The sequence below is a fragment of the Pongo pygmaeus genome, chromosome 12, assembly GCF_028885625.2.
Source record: "Pongo pygmaeus isolate AG05252 chromosome 12, NHGRI_mPonPyg2-v2.0_pri, whole genome shotgun sequence".
Taxonomy (NCBI): domain Eukaryota; kingdom Metazoa; phylum Chordata; class Mammalia; order Primates; family Hominidae; genus Pongo; species Pongo pygmaeus.
In genome coordinates this window covers 59917298-59933995 of record NC_072385.2, presented here as the reverse complement: position 1 = coordinate 59933995, position 16698 = coordinate 59917298, and the positions used below count along the sequence as shown (strand labels likewise).

The 16698-nt window shown below is 43.2% G+C and overlaps 1 protein-coding gene across 1 annotated transcript in view; it reads left to right on the top strand.

The window, feature by feature from the left end:
* LOC129026034 (centrosome-associated protein ALMS1-like) overlaps positions 1-16698 on the top strand; it is a 66968-nt gene that overhangs the window by 1343 nt on the left and 48927 nt on the right. The gene's annotated exons all lie outside the window — the stretch shown is intronic.

Sequence of the window (16698 nt, the reverse complement as noted above, 5' to 3'; positions counted from 1 at the left end):
TCATCCCCATAATCCCCACGTGCCTAGGGAGAGACCTGGGTAGATGATTGAATCACGGGGGAGGTTTCTCCCATGCCGTTCTCGTGATAGTGAATTCTCACAAGATCTGATGCTTTTATAAGGGTCTCTTTCCCCTTCGCTCCTCACTCTTCTCTCTCCTGCTGCCGTGTGAGAAAGCCTAAGCTTGCCTCCCCTTTGCCTTCTGCCATGACTGTAAGTTTCCTGAGGCCTCCCCAGCCATGCGGAACTGTGAGTCCATTAAACCTCTTTCCTTTACAAATTACCCAGTCTCAAGTATTTCTTTAGGGCAGTGTGAGAATGGATACCAAAATGTGATGATTCATGGACATATTTAATTATAGCCTAGCCTAGGTTTTCTGGAATCTAGAGTCTTCCTTTGTCATTAATAGCTCATCTTTCCAAATCCTAATGTGGGAGATACCCTTCCCATTTGGATTTTTCTAATTTCTGAGTAGTAGGGCCGAAACTTGTGGAGTGACAAATCTGGGGATCAGGGTTATTTGCAAACGTTCAACTGTTCATGCTGCCTTCTTAGCAGCTGTGTCGGCTAGGTTATTTCCTTTTATAACTTCAGAATTCCCCTCCGGTGACCCGAACCGTGGACCACCACTAACCTCTTAGATAACTGTACTACCTGTAACAGCTGTAATATTTCTTATGCATGCCTTATCTCCTTACTGTCCACAGTCAGGGTCCCAAGGGGGATAATCCCAGAGGCATACTTCTAATCTCTCTAGGGATTGGCATAGATTTTCATTAGGGTCTTGTTCTGTTTCCTGGAGTTTTCCCCAATTGATTGGTGGCTGGCTTACTTCCCTCATGCCTCTGAGTAGCATATTGCTGTAATGATCCCTATTATCACTGGAGTCCCAGTTTGGGTCGGCTGTTGGGACTGACACCTCAGCAGCCAAGTAGGTTTGGTAGCCCATGTTATCAACCTACATTTTGTCTGCCTCTTCCTTAGCTTTGGCCATGATGGTAGATTTCTTTTCCACCATGAGCAGAGTTGCCATTAAGGTCTGCATGTCTGACCATGTGAGGTTATGTGTGAAGAATACTCCCCTTATGAGAGTTCTGAACTCTCATGGGCTCACTGGTAAGCCTTTAAGATGGGATTTCTCATTATACAAATCAGCAGTTGTAAGAGGTACATAGACCCAAGCAAAACCTCCCTCTCCATCAGACACCTGCCTGGGTGGGAACCATCCCACTCTGAGGTTCCCTCTCAGGGAACTTGTTATGCTGGTAACTTGAGCTACCAAATCTACTTGACTACTGAGGTGTCAGTCCCAACACAACCCAAACTGGGCCCCCAGTGATAATGGGGATCAACAACGGCCAGATCATTATAGGAATATGCTGCTCAGAGGCATGAGGGAAGTAAGCCAGCCACCAGTCAGAAGGGGAGTGGTGAGTGGTGCTGCCTGGCAAAGAGGGATACATCTGCAAGCCTCATAAAATGAGTTGGGATGAGGTTTTTCCTTTTTATTATCTAGAAGAATTTAATGTAATTCATTGCTTAAGTGATTAGGAGAATTCACCAGTGAAACCCATCTGGGCCAGAACTTTCTTTTGTGGAAATCATTTTTTTCAATAACTGTTCAGGTTTCAGTTTTCCTTTTATGCCAAGGTTTGGCAAGTTGTATTTTTCAAGGAATTTGTTCATTTCCTAGAAATTTACAAATTCGTTGATCCAGTGTTTTTTTTTTTTTCTTTTATTATTATTATTATTATTATCATTATTATACTTTAGGTTTTATGGTACATGTGCGCAATGTGCAGGTAAGTTACATATGTATACATGTGCCATGCTCGTGCGCTGCACCCACCAACTTGTCATCTAGCATTAGGTATATCTCCCAATGCTATCCCTCCCCCCTCCCCCCACCCCACAACAGTCCCCGAAGTGTGATGTTCCCCTTCCTGTGTCCATGTGTTCTCATTGTTCAATTCCCACCTATGAGTGAGAATATGCGGTGTTTGGTTTTTTGTTCTTGCGATAGTTTACTGAGAATGATGATTTCCAGTTTCATCCATGTCCCTACAAAGGACGTGAACTCATCATTTTTTATGGCTGCATAGTATTCCATGGTGTATATGTGCCACATTTTCTTAATCCAGTCTATCATTGTTGGACATTTGGGTTGGTTCCAAGTCTTTGCTATTGTGAATAATGCCGCAATAAACATACGTGTGCATGTGTCTTTATAGCAGCATGATTTATAGTCCTTTGGGTATATACCCAGTAATGGGATGGCTGGGTCGAATGGAATTTCTAGTTCTAGATCCCTGAGGAATCGCCACACTGACTTCCACAAGGGTTGAACTAGTTTACAGTCCCACCAACAGTGTAAAAGTGTTCCTATTTCTCCACATCCTCTCCAGCACCTGTTGTTTCCTGACTTTTTAATGATTGCCATTCTAACTGGTGTGAGATGGTATCTCATTGTGGTTTTGATTTGCATTTCTCTGATGGCCAGTGATGGTGAGCATTTTTTCATGTGTTTTTTGGCTGCATAAATGTCTTCTTTTGAGAAGTGTCTGTTCATGTCCTTCGCCCACTTTTTGATGGGGTTGTTTGTTTTTTTCTTGTAAATTTGTTGGAGTTCATTGTAGATTCTGGATATTAGCCCTTTGTCAGATGAGTAGGTGGCGAAAATGTTCTCCCATTTTGTAGGTTGCCTGTTCACTCTGATGGTAGTTTCCTTTGCTGTGCAGAAGCTCTTTAGTTTAATTAGATCCCATTTGTCAATTTTGGCTTTTGTTGCCATTGCTTTTGGTGTTTTAGACATGAAGTCCTTGCCCATGCCTATGTCCTGAATGGTAATGCCTAGGTTTTCTTCTAGGGTTTTTATGGTTTTAGGTCTAACATTTAAGTCTTTAATCCATCTTGAATTGATTTTTGTATAAGGTGTAAGGAAGGGATCCAGTTTCAGCTTTCTACATATGGCTAGCCAGTTTTCCCAACACCATTTATTAAATAGGGAATCCTTTCCCCATTTCTTGTTTTTGTCAGGTTTGTCAAAGATCAGATAGTTGTAGATATGTGGCATTATTTCTGAGGGCTCTGTTCTGTTCCATTGATCTATATCTCTGTTTTGGTACCAGTACCATGCTGTTTTGGTTACTGTAGCCTTGTAGTATAGTTTGAAGTCAGGTAGTGTGATGCCTCCAGCTTTGTTCTTTTAGCTTAGGATTGACTTGGCGATGCGGGCTCTTTTTTGGTTCCATATGAACTTTAAAGTAGTTTTTTCCAATTCTGTGAAGAAAGTCATTGGTAGCTTGATGGGGATGGCATTGAATCTGTAAATTACCTTGGGAAGGATGGCCATTTTCAGGATATTGATTCTTCCTACCCATGAGCATGGAATGTTCTTCCATTTGTTTGTATCCTCTTTTATTTCCTTGAGCAGTGGTTTGTAGTTCTCCTTGAAGAGGTCTTTCACATCCCTTGTAAGTTGGATTCCTACGTATTTTATTCTCTTTGAAGCAATTGTGAATGGGAGTTCACTCATGATTTGGCTCTCTGTTTGTCTGTTATTGATGTATAAGAATGCTTGTGATTTTTGCACATTGATTTTGTATCCTGAGACTTTGCTGAAGTTGCTTATCAGCTTAAGGAGATTTTGGGCTGAGACAATGGGGTTTTCTAGATATACTATCATGTCATCTGCAAACAAGGACAATTTGACTTCCTCTTTTCCTAACTGAATACCCTTGATTTCCTTCTCCTGCCTAATTGCCCTGGCCAGAACTTCCAACACTATGTTGAATAGAAGTGGCGAGAGAGGGCATCCCTGTCTTGTGCCAGTTTTCAAAGGGAATGCTTCCAGTTTTTGCCCATTCAGTACGATATTGGCTGTGGGTTTGTCATAAATAGCTCTTATTATTTTGAGATACGTCCCATCAATTCCTAATTTATTGAGAGTTTTTAGCATGAAGGGTTGTTGAATTTTGTCAAAGGCCTTTTCTGCATCTATTGAGATAATCATGTGGTTTTTGTCTTTCGTTCTGTTTATATGCTGGATTACATTTATTGATTTGCGTATATTGAACCAGCCTTGCATCCCAGGGATGAAGCCCACTTGATCATGGTGGATAAGCTTTTTGATGTGCTGCTGGATTCTGTTTGCCAGTATCTTATTGAGGATTTTTGCATCAATGTTCATCAAGGATATTGGTCTAAAATTCTCTTTTTTTGTTGTGTCTCTGCCAGGCTTTGGTATCAGGATGATGCTGGCCTCATAAAATGAGTTAGGGAGGATTCCCTCTTTTTCTATTGATTGGAATAGTTTCAGAAGGAATGGTACCAGCTCCTCCTTGTACCTCTGGTAGAATTCGGCTGTGAACCCATCTGGTCCTGGACTTTTTTTGGTTGGTAAGCTATTGATTATTGCCACAATTTCAGCTCCTGCTATTGGTCTATTCAGAGATTCAACTTCTTCCTGGTTTAGTCTTGGGAGGGTGTATGTGTTGAGGAATTTATCCATTTCTTCTAGATTTTCTAGTTTATTTGCATAGAGGTGTTTGTAATATTCTCTGATGGTAGTTTGTATTTCTGTGGGATCGGTGGTGATATCCCCTTTATCATTTTTTATTGCATCTATTTGATTCTTCTCTCTTTTTTTCTTTATTAATCTTGCTAGCGGTCTATCAATTTTGTTGATCCTTTCAAAAAACCAGCTCCTGGATTCATTTATTTTTTGAAGGGTTTTTTGTGTCTCTATTTCCTTCAGTTCTGCTCTGATTTTAGTTATTTCTTGCCTTCTGCTAGCTTTTGAATGTGTTTGCTCTTGCTTTTCTAGTTCTTTTAATTGTGATGTTAGGGTGTCAATTTTGGATCTTTCCTGCTTTCTCTTGTGGGTATTTAGTGCTATAAATTTCCCTCTACACACTGCTTTGAATGCATCCCAGAGATTCTGGTATGTTGTGTCTTGGTTCTCGTTGGTTTCAAAGAACATCTTTATTTCTGCCTTCATTTCGTTATGTACCCAGTAGTCATTCAGGAGCAGGTTGTTCAGTTTCCACGTAGTTGAGCGGTTTTGAGTGAGATTCTTAATCCTGAGTTCTAGCTTGATTGCACTGTGATCTGAGAGACAGTTTGTTACAATTTCTGTTCTTTTACATTTATTGAGGAGAGCTTTACTTCCAAGTATATGGTCAATTTTGGAATAGGTGTGGTGTGGTGCTGAAAAAAATGTATATTCTGTTGATTTGGGGTGGAGAGTTCTGTAGATGTCTATTAGGTCCGCTTGGTGCAGAGCTGAGTTCAATTCCTGGGTATCCTTGTTGACTTTCTGTCTCGTTGATCTGTCTAATGTTGACAGTGGGGTGTTAAAGTCTCCCATTATTAATGTGTGGGAGTCTAAGTCTCTTTGTAGGTCACTCAGGACTTGCTTTATGAATCTGGGTGCTCCTGTATTGGGTGCATATATATTTAGGATAGTTAGCTCTTCTTGTTGAATTAATCCCTTTACCATTATGTAATGGCCTTCTTTGTCTCTTTTGATCTTTGTTGGTTTAAAGTCTGTTTTATCAGAGACTAGGATTGCAACCCCTGCCTTTTTTTGTTTTCCATTTGCTTGGTAGATCTTCCTCCATCCTTTTATTTTGAGCCTATGTGTGTCTCTGCACGTGAGATGGGTTTCCTGAATACAGCACACTGATGGGTCTTGAGTCTTTATCCAATTTGCCAGTCTGTGTCTTTTAATTGGAGCATTTAGTCCATTTACATTTAAAGTTAATATTGTTATGTGTGAATCTGATCCTGTCATTATGATGTTAGCTGGATATTTTTCTCATTAGTTGATGCAGTCTCTTCCTAGTCTCGATGGTCTGATCCAGTGTTATAATATCATTTTGTTAATGTCTGGAGGTTCTAGGATCTGTAGTGATGTTCCATTTTTATTCCTGATATTATTTTTGCCTCCTATCATTTTTACCTGATCACTCTTTCCAACGGGTGTATAAATTTCACTAGTATTGTCAAATAACCCACTTTGGGTTTTATTGATTTTTCTCTATCATATACTGGTCTTATATTGATTTTTTGTTGTTTATTCTGGGGCCTGCTATTGCCATAGCAGGAGCCACAGCCAGCTCCACAGAATTCGGAGGGCCTGGCAAGTATGGAGGAAGACCCTTGCTTTCCCCTGGAAGTGCTGAGAGTTTAATTCCCGAGGAAGTAAAGGAGTTACTTCCCTGTATTGGCAAAGGTTCTAGTTTTTGAGTAGGACTAGAGGACCTCACTTCTCTTGAAGGAGAAGTAGAGAGGCTCCTCCTCATTCCCTTCCCTACAAGTCCCCACATGACTGGTTCTTCCTCTCCAGGGGCTTCTAGAATTAGCAACGTTGTTCCCTTTCGTCCTTTGGCCAATTACATATCCTGCATTTCTTCTGTAGGGCTGGGTGTTGATAAGAGGGCCATAAGACATTATACATAGGGTATTTTATCCCATTTACGTTGTTTCTTACAAAATAAGTCCCAGTTGCAGAATTGTATTATTAATGTATGTAAGTAACTCATGTTCAGACCATCTCTCCTGATTCCGTAGGGAACAATGGGGCCACATGGTGTTATGGTAATATATCATTTGCTTTTTGGTCGTGGATATGGGTATCCAAATAGTTTTCAGTGCCGGAGAAGGCACTGTAACGGGCTCTTCTCCAGTATTGAGACCTGGTTCCCCATATTCTAGGGTCTTTGCCCAGAACTCTGATTCCACCCTCCAAGGAGCTTCCACTGGGGATTGGTGATGACACAAAGCCTGTAACTCTTAGCCTGTAAGATATTTCTGGTCCCTTCAGCTTGCCACTACACCCAGGCCACGATGGAGTGGAGGTGCTGGGGAGCTAGGAGAGGATAATAGGGGTTGCCTCTCCCCAGATCATGTTCAGTCTGGGTAACTTCCCTGGAGATCTCATGGATATTCCAGAGTAGTTCTGGATCCAGCTTGAGTGGTGGGAGGTATATAAATCAATCAAGTAAGCCAGGTGTTCTTTCTGGAGAGGGTGCACACTCTGCTCATGTAAACTCCACATCACTGTATTTTGATTCCAGGAATTATAATCCCACCCAAACTGCCCCCTTCTAAATTAGGCCTCTTCAAATCAATAACAGTTCTTCTGTGACTGCTGGAAAATGGAAGCCCAATATTTTAGGGATTACCACAGACTAAGGGGAAGACTTCACATTCATTCAGGCCACAAAGATGCATAAGTATTGCCAAAAGTGACAAGCATTCAGACTACAGATATACCAGACAGGGACAAAGTCTTAAAGATGAGAGTCCTTGTCTTTATATTAGGGCTTACCCTTGTTAAAATGGTTGAAGATGTCTCTCAACTCCTAGACCTGAAGGGGAGTCCTGCCCGTTCCCAACAATCCTGGATCCCTTGAACTAGGTCCTAAACCTGACAACCCAGAGTCCTAATAATCAAAACCAAAACCACTCTTTTAGTCAATTCACAGAACCACCACCACTTACTTCCTCAAAGTTGCACCAAATGAAAGGTCCAAGCAGCCACTTCTGCTCTCCTGGTGGGGGTGGGGGGTGCCCCAAGGCCCTTCACCAATCTCCCTCTCGGCAGCTTAGGCAACTTAACCCACTCATGCTTCCTCAGACTGCTGCTTCACCTGTGAGCAGCCTCTAAGGGAGGTCGAGTCAGGGCTCAGTCCATAGTCTCATCTGGATCAACCAGATTTGTTTCCCAGGCCCTCCCACCCCACTGCCTCCAAAAAAAAAGCAGGGTTTTTTTGCCTGGTGAGTAACAAAAGATGCTGAGAACACAGGTTTTGATCAATAGGAGTTTTCTTACTTGTCACAAGCAGGAAGAGCTCTGGGAATATTCGCCAAAGCAGTATCTGCTAAGAGAAAATGATAGGAAGGCTTTATGGAGTGATCAAGAGGGGAGAGGGTGCATCATCACATGAAGAGGAGGGGTCTCAGTGACACAGATGGAGGGAGTCATCGTGCCAGCACATAGGACGCATGCTATGATAATGAAACTAGCTCTCCCAGGGTGCAGGATTTAGCACTGTAATGAGGAAAGTTCACTGTAAGTGATTTCATCTGTAAGTTGCTGGGGTCTGTCAGGAGCTGGTTCCAACTGACTAGGTGACCACATCTCACACAGGGTTTGAGACAAAACCGGCTACAAGGCAGAAGGCTGTAAAACAGGCTAATTGCTCAAATTCATTAAATTCCTTCACTCCCTGGGGGCCCGCCCTGTCTTGTCTCTATAGCCAGTCCTTAGAAAGTGAGGCCAAGCTGAACTGTTGACACAGTCTATGTCTTTACGAGTGTGGGATCTGGGTGATTTTACCTCTGATGCTAGACTTATTTTTACTGGTTCTGAAGCCCGGCTTACAGCCCTTTCCCAGTTTCTCACAAAATACTCATGAAAGGGGATGGTAGGGAGTGGGCATGGGAAAAGGGAATGGTATTAAAATTAAAGCTAGCATCATTGGCCTCCAGGGGGCACTCATGGCTCATCTCCATAGCCCTTGGCTCTTGCAGCTGCCCAAGATGAGACTCCTGATCTAAGGAAACTCCACCACCACCAAGGCTGGGGTGGTGGCGATGGCGACATTATTTTCCAAACCTGACTAGGCCACGTTTTAAGTGGATCATAGTCACAAGGAACATAGATGTGGACTATTAATTTTCTTGGCCCGAGCAGCCATAGCCCTATATGCTCCTCTCCAGCCTTTCAGAGAGCTATGATGGGCCAAAAAATGCTCAGTAGCCCAAGCCATCTCCTCCATAGACACTGGAGTAAAATCGCTGCCTATGTGTGTGTGTGTCTCACTCTGTCCTGGACTCGTTTCCTCCAATGCTGGTGGCTTTACTTTGGATACTCTGATTGTTGCAGAGATGAGACCCAAGGCTCCACTCTGGAGAAAATAGAGCCCTCTTGAGAGGTCAGCCCAACTTGCTAGACTTCTGCATGGGGTTTGGGGTTCAACGTTCCAGCCTGTCCCCAGAAAGTCATGGCCAAATTCACATATTCCTTTGATCCCTGACTCCGTCTCATCACAGTGTTCATCTGGCTTCACCATTGCTCCACTAAGTCCAGGAACCTCAAGGAACTATGAGACAGGTAGGACTAGACTGAAAAAATGGCTATCACAATCTTCATTTCATGAGAAAGAGGTGAACTGAGAAAAGGTGGAAGGTGCTTCAGACACTTCTCCGTATTCATCCCTAACTTAGGCAGAGAGCCTTGGCCACACAGGAAATTGCGGAAGACCCCTCTCATACTCAGGAGTCCCCAACACTGGTGCCATCTTATGATAGGCCAATCAAACAATTAGGAATAAGAAATATTGCTCCAGAATTTGTTGGGGTTTTTTCCTCTGAATTTGATAGTAAGCTCCACATAGGCAAGAATGACAACCATCTTGTTCTCCTTGTTTCTCTGGAGCCTAGCACAAGATGTAGCACATGGTTGGCTCAATAAGAATTTGTTGAATGGGGGCCAGATGTGGTGGTTCATGCCTGTAATCCAAACACTTTGGGAGGCTGAGGTGGGAGGATCCTTTGAGGCCCAGAGTTCAAGATCAATCTGTCCAACATAGTGAGACCCCCTATCTTTTTTTTTTTTTTAAAGTGGAGTTTGTTGAATGGCACACAGAAAATAAACAATCCAAATGAGAGATCAGAGGTGCTGGAAAAGACCAGGGAGATCTAATCGTTAAATCAGGTCATCTAAATATTAAAAGGACATCTGATAGAGTTTGGATATCTGATAGAGTTTGGCATTGAACAAGTGATAAATACACAGAAAACTGAACAACAGCAAAAAGTATCAATTCTAAGGGAAAAGATACAAATCAAAAGCCTTCAGGAAAGGATAAGTCATCATGGCTTACTGTAAAGCTTAGCTTAAAATAACACAGAATAGTGAAGTAGCCCAAAGAGCCATCTAACCACACTGGGAAGCTGAGCAGGGGGAGGAGTGCGTATATGCATGGAGGAGACTTGTCTTCACCCTCCTCAGCAGCTGACAGCGGACAGGCTAGACCTGGACAATGGAGCAGGAGCCACACAGCCTGTTGAAGAGGTGCCGGGGAATGTAGGGGCTGCTGTTTCACATGACAGAGCCATCGAATCCTGGCTGTTTAAAAGAGATACATACATAATTTTAATAGAAATAAAAACCAAAAAGAAAAAAGACTTAAGTGTGAAAGGCAAAACCATTAACAATTTTTAGAGGAAAATATGAGAGTAAGAATGGAAAATTGTCTTAAGGGACAAAGTGCTAACCATAAAGAAAAAGATTGATAAATTCATCTTGATAAATGTTTTGTTTATCAAAAGGCACCATAAAGACAGTGAAAAGACAAGGTACAAAATGGGAGAAGATAATTGCAGCACATGTGACCAGCAAAGAATTTGTATCAAGAATATATAAAGAACTTCTATGAGTCGGTTTTTTAAAAACACAATTTATATTTAAGTCTCTTTAAAACAAATAGACAATTCATAGAAATATGGTGATATGGTTTGGCTGTGTCCCCACCCAAATCTCATCTTGAATTGTAGCTTCCATAATTTCCACGTCATGGGAGGGACCCAGTGGGAGGTAATTGAATCATGGGGGCGGGTTTTCCCCATGCTGTTCTCATGATAGTAAATAAGTCTCATGAGATCTGATGGTTTTATAAAGGGCAGTTCCCCTGCACACCCTCTCTTGCCTACCACGATGTAAGATGTGCCTTTGCTCTTCCTTCACGTTCTGCTGTGAACGGTCCACACCCAAATGTCATCTTGAATTGTGGCTCCCATAATCCCCATGTGGGATTATGGTGGGAGGGACCTGGTGGGAGGTAATTGAATGATGGGGGCAGGTTTTTCCCATGTTGTTCTTGTGATAGTGAATAAGTCTCATGAGATCTGAGGGTTTTATAAAAGGCAGTTCACTTGCACAAGCTTTCTTGCCTACCACCATGTAAGATATGCCTTTTTCTTTATAAATTACCCAGTCTTGGGTATTTCTTCATAGCAGTATGAAAATGGACTAATACACATGGGCTAAATAAACTCATGAGCAGGCAACTTTATAGAAAAACACAAATAGCCCATAAACATAAAATGTAGATTCAGCTCATTATTAATTAGGGAAATGCCTTTTATGGATAGAATAAAATACTTTTTTACACTCGTTGGATTGGCACAAAGTTTTGTGTGACACTCAATGTTGACAGGGATGTCAATCAACTGGAATTCACACACTGCTTGAGGAAACTTGCATTCACTCTATAATTCAGCACTTCTGAAAAGTGCACAGCAATAATCAGCCCAGGAAGATTCACAAAGACATCTTCAGCAAACATGTCCTTTCACCCTAGCAAATAACTAGAAACGACTCAAGTGTCCTTTGACAAGAGAATGGGTGAATGACAAGTGGTATGTCATGCAAAAGAGTTCTAGACAGAAGGGAAAATTAAAGAACATCAAACTTAGTGAGTCTTAGAGACGATGTTGAGTAGGAAAAAAAACTACAGAAGCATATATTTTACGATATTTTCATCATAAGGTTCAATAGCAAGCCAAGGTAAACGTGCAGGGACACCTAGGGACCCATGTCATTTTAGGATCAAACAGATAGATGGATAGATGATAGATAGACAGACAGATGGATTTTTTCTTAAAATAGTGGTTACACCTAAGGGGAGCTAGGATTGGAGAAGAGACACTTAGCTTTGAAAGTATTGTCAAATATAGTGACCTTTCTAGTTCACTGAGGTGCTGGGTTCAGGGGTATTCATTTTATTATGCACCATAATTTATGTGAGTCATTTTATTATATCAAATATGTTCTAATCTTACAGTAAGAAGTTTGGTAAACAGATTTATAACTACATATAATGTGTAGGTCTTACGAACAATGCTGCTGTGAATATCAGGACCCAACTGCACCTGTCTCTCACTGCCTTTTGTAAGCCTGCTCAATTGAGGAGTTTCTTCCTTATACTGGAGATGAGAACTCACGTAATGCCTCAACTGTTCTGATCACTGTCAGGAGATTACATGTTCTACCACGCTGACTTTTTACTGAAAGCCCAGTCTCCACTCAATAAGTAAAAGTGTAATAATCGAAACTCCCCACTTGAGTTTGAGTTAAAATCTTCTGTCTTCCCCTGCCAGGCCTCTCTGCACCATCCAGGGGAGCATAGTCCCCTCTGTCCCTGCCTGACAGGGCTCTCCTTCTCAGCAGCACAGGGAGGTGTCTGACCCATCTGTATGTGTGTGTCTATGTGGTGGGGATGGGGACCACAGCTTGGCATCCTGCCCTCTCACCCTGGCAGTTCATTGTCTCAAGCTGACTTTCTTGGGTGTTTTCATGGCTTCTTCTGAGGCCTCCCTCTGGAATATTGGATCATAACTCCAGCAATGCAGGCAATAGGTTTTCCTCCGGCTTCTGGTCCTCCTCCTCCTTCTCCCAAAACCTGGTTTCTAGCAGTCACTCCACTGAGACTCAAAGAGTCTTCTTGGCCCAGTGCCAGCCTCTTGTATGTCCCAAACCTTGTCCTCAGGAAACATGCATCCTATGCTGGGGTGAACTCTAGGAGTGCAGGATCACCTCATGGCCACAACCCAGCTAGGCCCTGAAACCCACACTCTGGGTTTCTCAGACGTGAGTCAGCCCCAGGCCACTGAACCTCTCCCATTGCAGGGAATCCCTGTCAAGTGCTGAAAGCCAGCATCTAGACCTGGAGTCACAGGCACCTGTAGCATAACTCCTCCTGAAATGGAGGTTTTTCTTTAGAGATTGGTCCGTATCCCTTATCCCTGGACTTCTGAGAAGGGTGGACAACCTATGGACTGGACTTGAGTCTGGAATTTAGAGAAGTGTCCATAGTAGGGCTGCCAGATGAGGCAAATAAAAATACAGGATGCCCAATTAAATTTGAATTTCAGATAAATGATTTTTAATGTTTGATTCTGTCCCATGCTAAAAATTGCCCACTGTTTGTGATAAATTTAAATTTATTGGGGCATTCTGTACTTTATCAAGGACACATGCAGGAGGAACAGTAGCACAAAGGCTTCTCAGTGCCTTGTGGGTGAAAGAAAGCCTGCCAGGGAAAAGAGAGAAAAACACCCAGGGATCCTGGTGACGTCGGGAAGTAGCACCCAGACCATGTAAGGACACCGCCTGCAAGGGGAGACTCAAGGCCTGGGAAGGTTTTCTAATCTGTGTCTTGAGTCAGGTGGGGGGATTTTCTGGGAAAGGAAAACCTGACACAGTAGGACAAATATTGTATAGTTCCACTTATATAAAATAGTCAGAATAGGCAAGTTTGTAGGAACAGACAGTAGAACAGGGATTACCAGGGGCTAGAGGAGAAGACAAGGAGTTCTTGCCTAGTGGGTACAGAGTTTCTGTTTGAAATGATGAAAAACTTCTGGAAATAGATTGTGGCGACAGTTACACACCATTGTGAATATAATTAGTAGCACTGAACTGTACACGTTAAAATGGTTGTATGTTATATATATTTTACCATAATAAAAAATAGGGGGAAAAAAGGAAGGGGAGATTGGCTCAGGCTGGCAGATTTTCCCTGCATGTACGCACATCTTCACATGTGCACACGTGTAAAACAAAAATGAAGCAAAAAAACAAATTCTAATTTAACCAGTAAGCAATATGTAAAAGGAAATCTGAATGTCATTGCAATTTTACCACGTTCAGAATGAAATACCATCCTTCAAATTGAACAAATTACTTATTAGCTGAAGAAAGGTGAAAGGAAGTTTGGAATTAACAGTCTAGATTTTCTCACTAATGGGTCCAAGTCATTGACCTCTAGAATTATCTTAGATCATGCCCCTCCCTCCTTCCTACTTTCTGGAAAACTATCAGTCTCCTACCCTGTGTTTGCCCAGAGAGTTCCCTGTACAAATCATAAATCTGCATTTGCCATTCCCTGGAAGCCCCTACATTCCCAAGGGCTGGGCTCATCCACTGCCACTCCCCATGGCCCCAGTTCAGGCAAAGCGATCACTCCCTCTCCCTCTCTGTCATTCCTTTCTTTTTCTTTCACTATCTCTCTACCCTCCTCTTCCCCACTCTCTGTTTCATCTCTCTCTCTGTCTCTCTCTCCCCACCATCTCCTCTCTCTCCCTCCCCCTGCCTTCTCTGTCTCACACACACACACACACACACACACACACACCCAGCAACATTCTACCTCTGCCAGAGTTCCAGGCCAATAGGTGTGGACTTTGACTTTCAGATTCCTCTGGCAAGTGTCAACATCAGTCCTGTTGCTCCCTGGCAGAGGAGGACTTGGAGTCATCTTGGCCAAGAAGCTGTCTGGGGGTCACAGTGGCACCGCCCATCGGCCCCTTGGCTGGAGCTAGGTGAGGGCAGATTCAGCACAGCAGCAACTCTCCCCATAAAAAAAAAACCCCTCAATGTCTTAGTTCTCTGACCCTTCTTATACTCCTTGTGAGTTTTAGAGCCACCAAAACTCTTATTTTTTCCCAATACTTGGAGACAAAATTTACATAACATACAGTTAACCATTTTCAAGTGTACAGTTCCCTGCCATTTGGTACATTCACAGTGTTTTGCAAGCAACACCCATATCAAGCCCCAAAACATTTTCATTAACCAGGAAGGAAACCTGTTGTCATGGAGCCATCACTCCTCACATCCCCTTTCCCTGAAACTCTGTCAACCCCAAACTGTTTTTGACAGCCTCCTTTGGCATTTCCTCATTTTGGTGTCAGATCTCGCAGCAGAATTTCTTACCTATTATATCCAGTGCCTCAGTGTGAAGTTCCAGTTTAACTTCTTGTTACCGCGAGCCCACTATCTTGCCCCAGTAATACCCTCCCCCAGTTCACAAACACGCACGCATTCCCTCCTACAACTTTAGGTTTCCTATCTGAGACCTTCAGGAAAGAAGAGCTTATAATTTCCTTGGCAGTGAGTGTGGACTTGGTCCAAGGAAGATGAGCACCAATCAGGGCAGCTGGCCCCTCTTCTCTCCCTGGCCATCAGCAAATCAGCACTGCCCATCGATGCCCAGGCAATAGGAGCATCGACCAGCAGAGGACACACCTGAATTTCTCTACCTCATGGGAGAGTGGCCGCTGTGTTGCATTTAGAAAGAAGCTGTGCAAGATTGATACTGTTTTGCTAATGTAAATCTTGTGGGCATAATAAACGTCGTACCCACACTTATTTTTCGAGATCAGACAAGATTGGGTGCGTTCAGTGTGGTATGGCCATAGACCCCACCCTTTTTTTTTTTGAGACGGAGTTACGCTCTTGTTGCCCAGGCTGGAGTACAGTGGTGCAATCTTGGCTCAAAGCAACCTCCGCCTCCTGGGTTCAAGCCATTCTCCTCCCTCAGCCTCTGGAATAGTTGGGAATACAGGCATGCGCCACCACGCCCGGCTAATTTTGTATTTTTAGTAGAGACGGGGTTTCTCCATGTTGGTCAGGCTGGTCTCGAACTCCGGACCTCAGGTGATCTGCCCACCTCGGCCTCCCAAAGTGCTAGGATTACAGGCATGAGCCACCGCGCCCGGCCGACCCCACACTTATTTATAATACACTTCAAGGCAAGGTTGCTGCACTGGTCTGGGGATCACACTTTGAGTAGCAAAGGACTAAATTACAATAACGGCCAGGGGGAAAAAAGAAACAGGATGAACTGCTTCCTCCTGGCTCAGAAGCTAGGGAATCACTGAACTAACAAGGGGATGGAGTGGGGATAAGAATGTTCCAGGCAAAAGGAACAGCATGCCCCAAGGTCTCAAGCAGAAACAGAGCTTCAGGTATGGAAGAAGTAACAGTAGCTCTGTGTGGCTGGGGAGTGGGCAGAAGATGGAACAGAAGAATGCCAAGTCCCGTTCCTGGATCTGAATTTCCAGGAGCAGAAGCCCTGTCCCCTCTGGAAGGTGGATATAGTCTGGATATTTGTCTTCTTCAAATCTCATGTTGAAATGTGACCCCCAGTGTTGGAGGCTGGACCTAGTAAGGAGGTGTTTAGGTCATAAGAAGTGGATCCCTCCTGAATGGTTTGGTGCCCTCCTCATGACTGAGTTGTTGCTCTGTTAGTTCATGTGAGAGCTGGTTATTTAGAAAAGCCTGACATCTCTCTGGTTCCCTCTCTTGCCATGTGACACACCTGCTCCCCCTTCACCCTTCCCCATGAGTAAAAGCTTCCTGAGGCCCTCACCAGAGGCAGATGCCAGCAGTGTGATTCTTGTACAGCCTGAAAAACTGTGAGTCAAATAAACCTCTTTTCATTATAAATTACCCAGTCTCAGATATTTCTTTATAGCAATGCAAAATAGACTATCACAGAAAGTTGGTACCGAGGAGTAGGGCATTGCTATAAAGATACCTGAAAACGTGGAAGTGGCTTTGGAACTGGGTTATCAGGCAGCGGTTGGAAGAGTCTGGAGGGCCCAGAAGACAGAAAGATTAGAAAAGGTTTGGACCTTCTTAGAGATTTGTTAAGTGGTTGTAACCAAATGTGGACAGAAATATGTAGAGTAAAAGCCAGGCTGATGAGGTCTTAGATGGAGATGAGGAAGTTATGGGGAACTGGAGCAAAGTTCACCCTTGTTATGCCCTAGCAAAGAACTTGGCTGCATTGTATCTACGTCCTAGGGCTTTGTGGAAGGCTGAACTTAACAGTAATGAC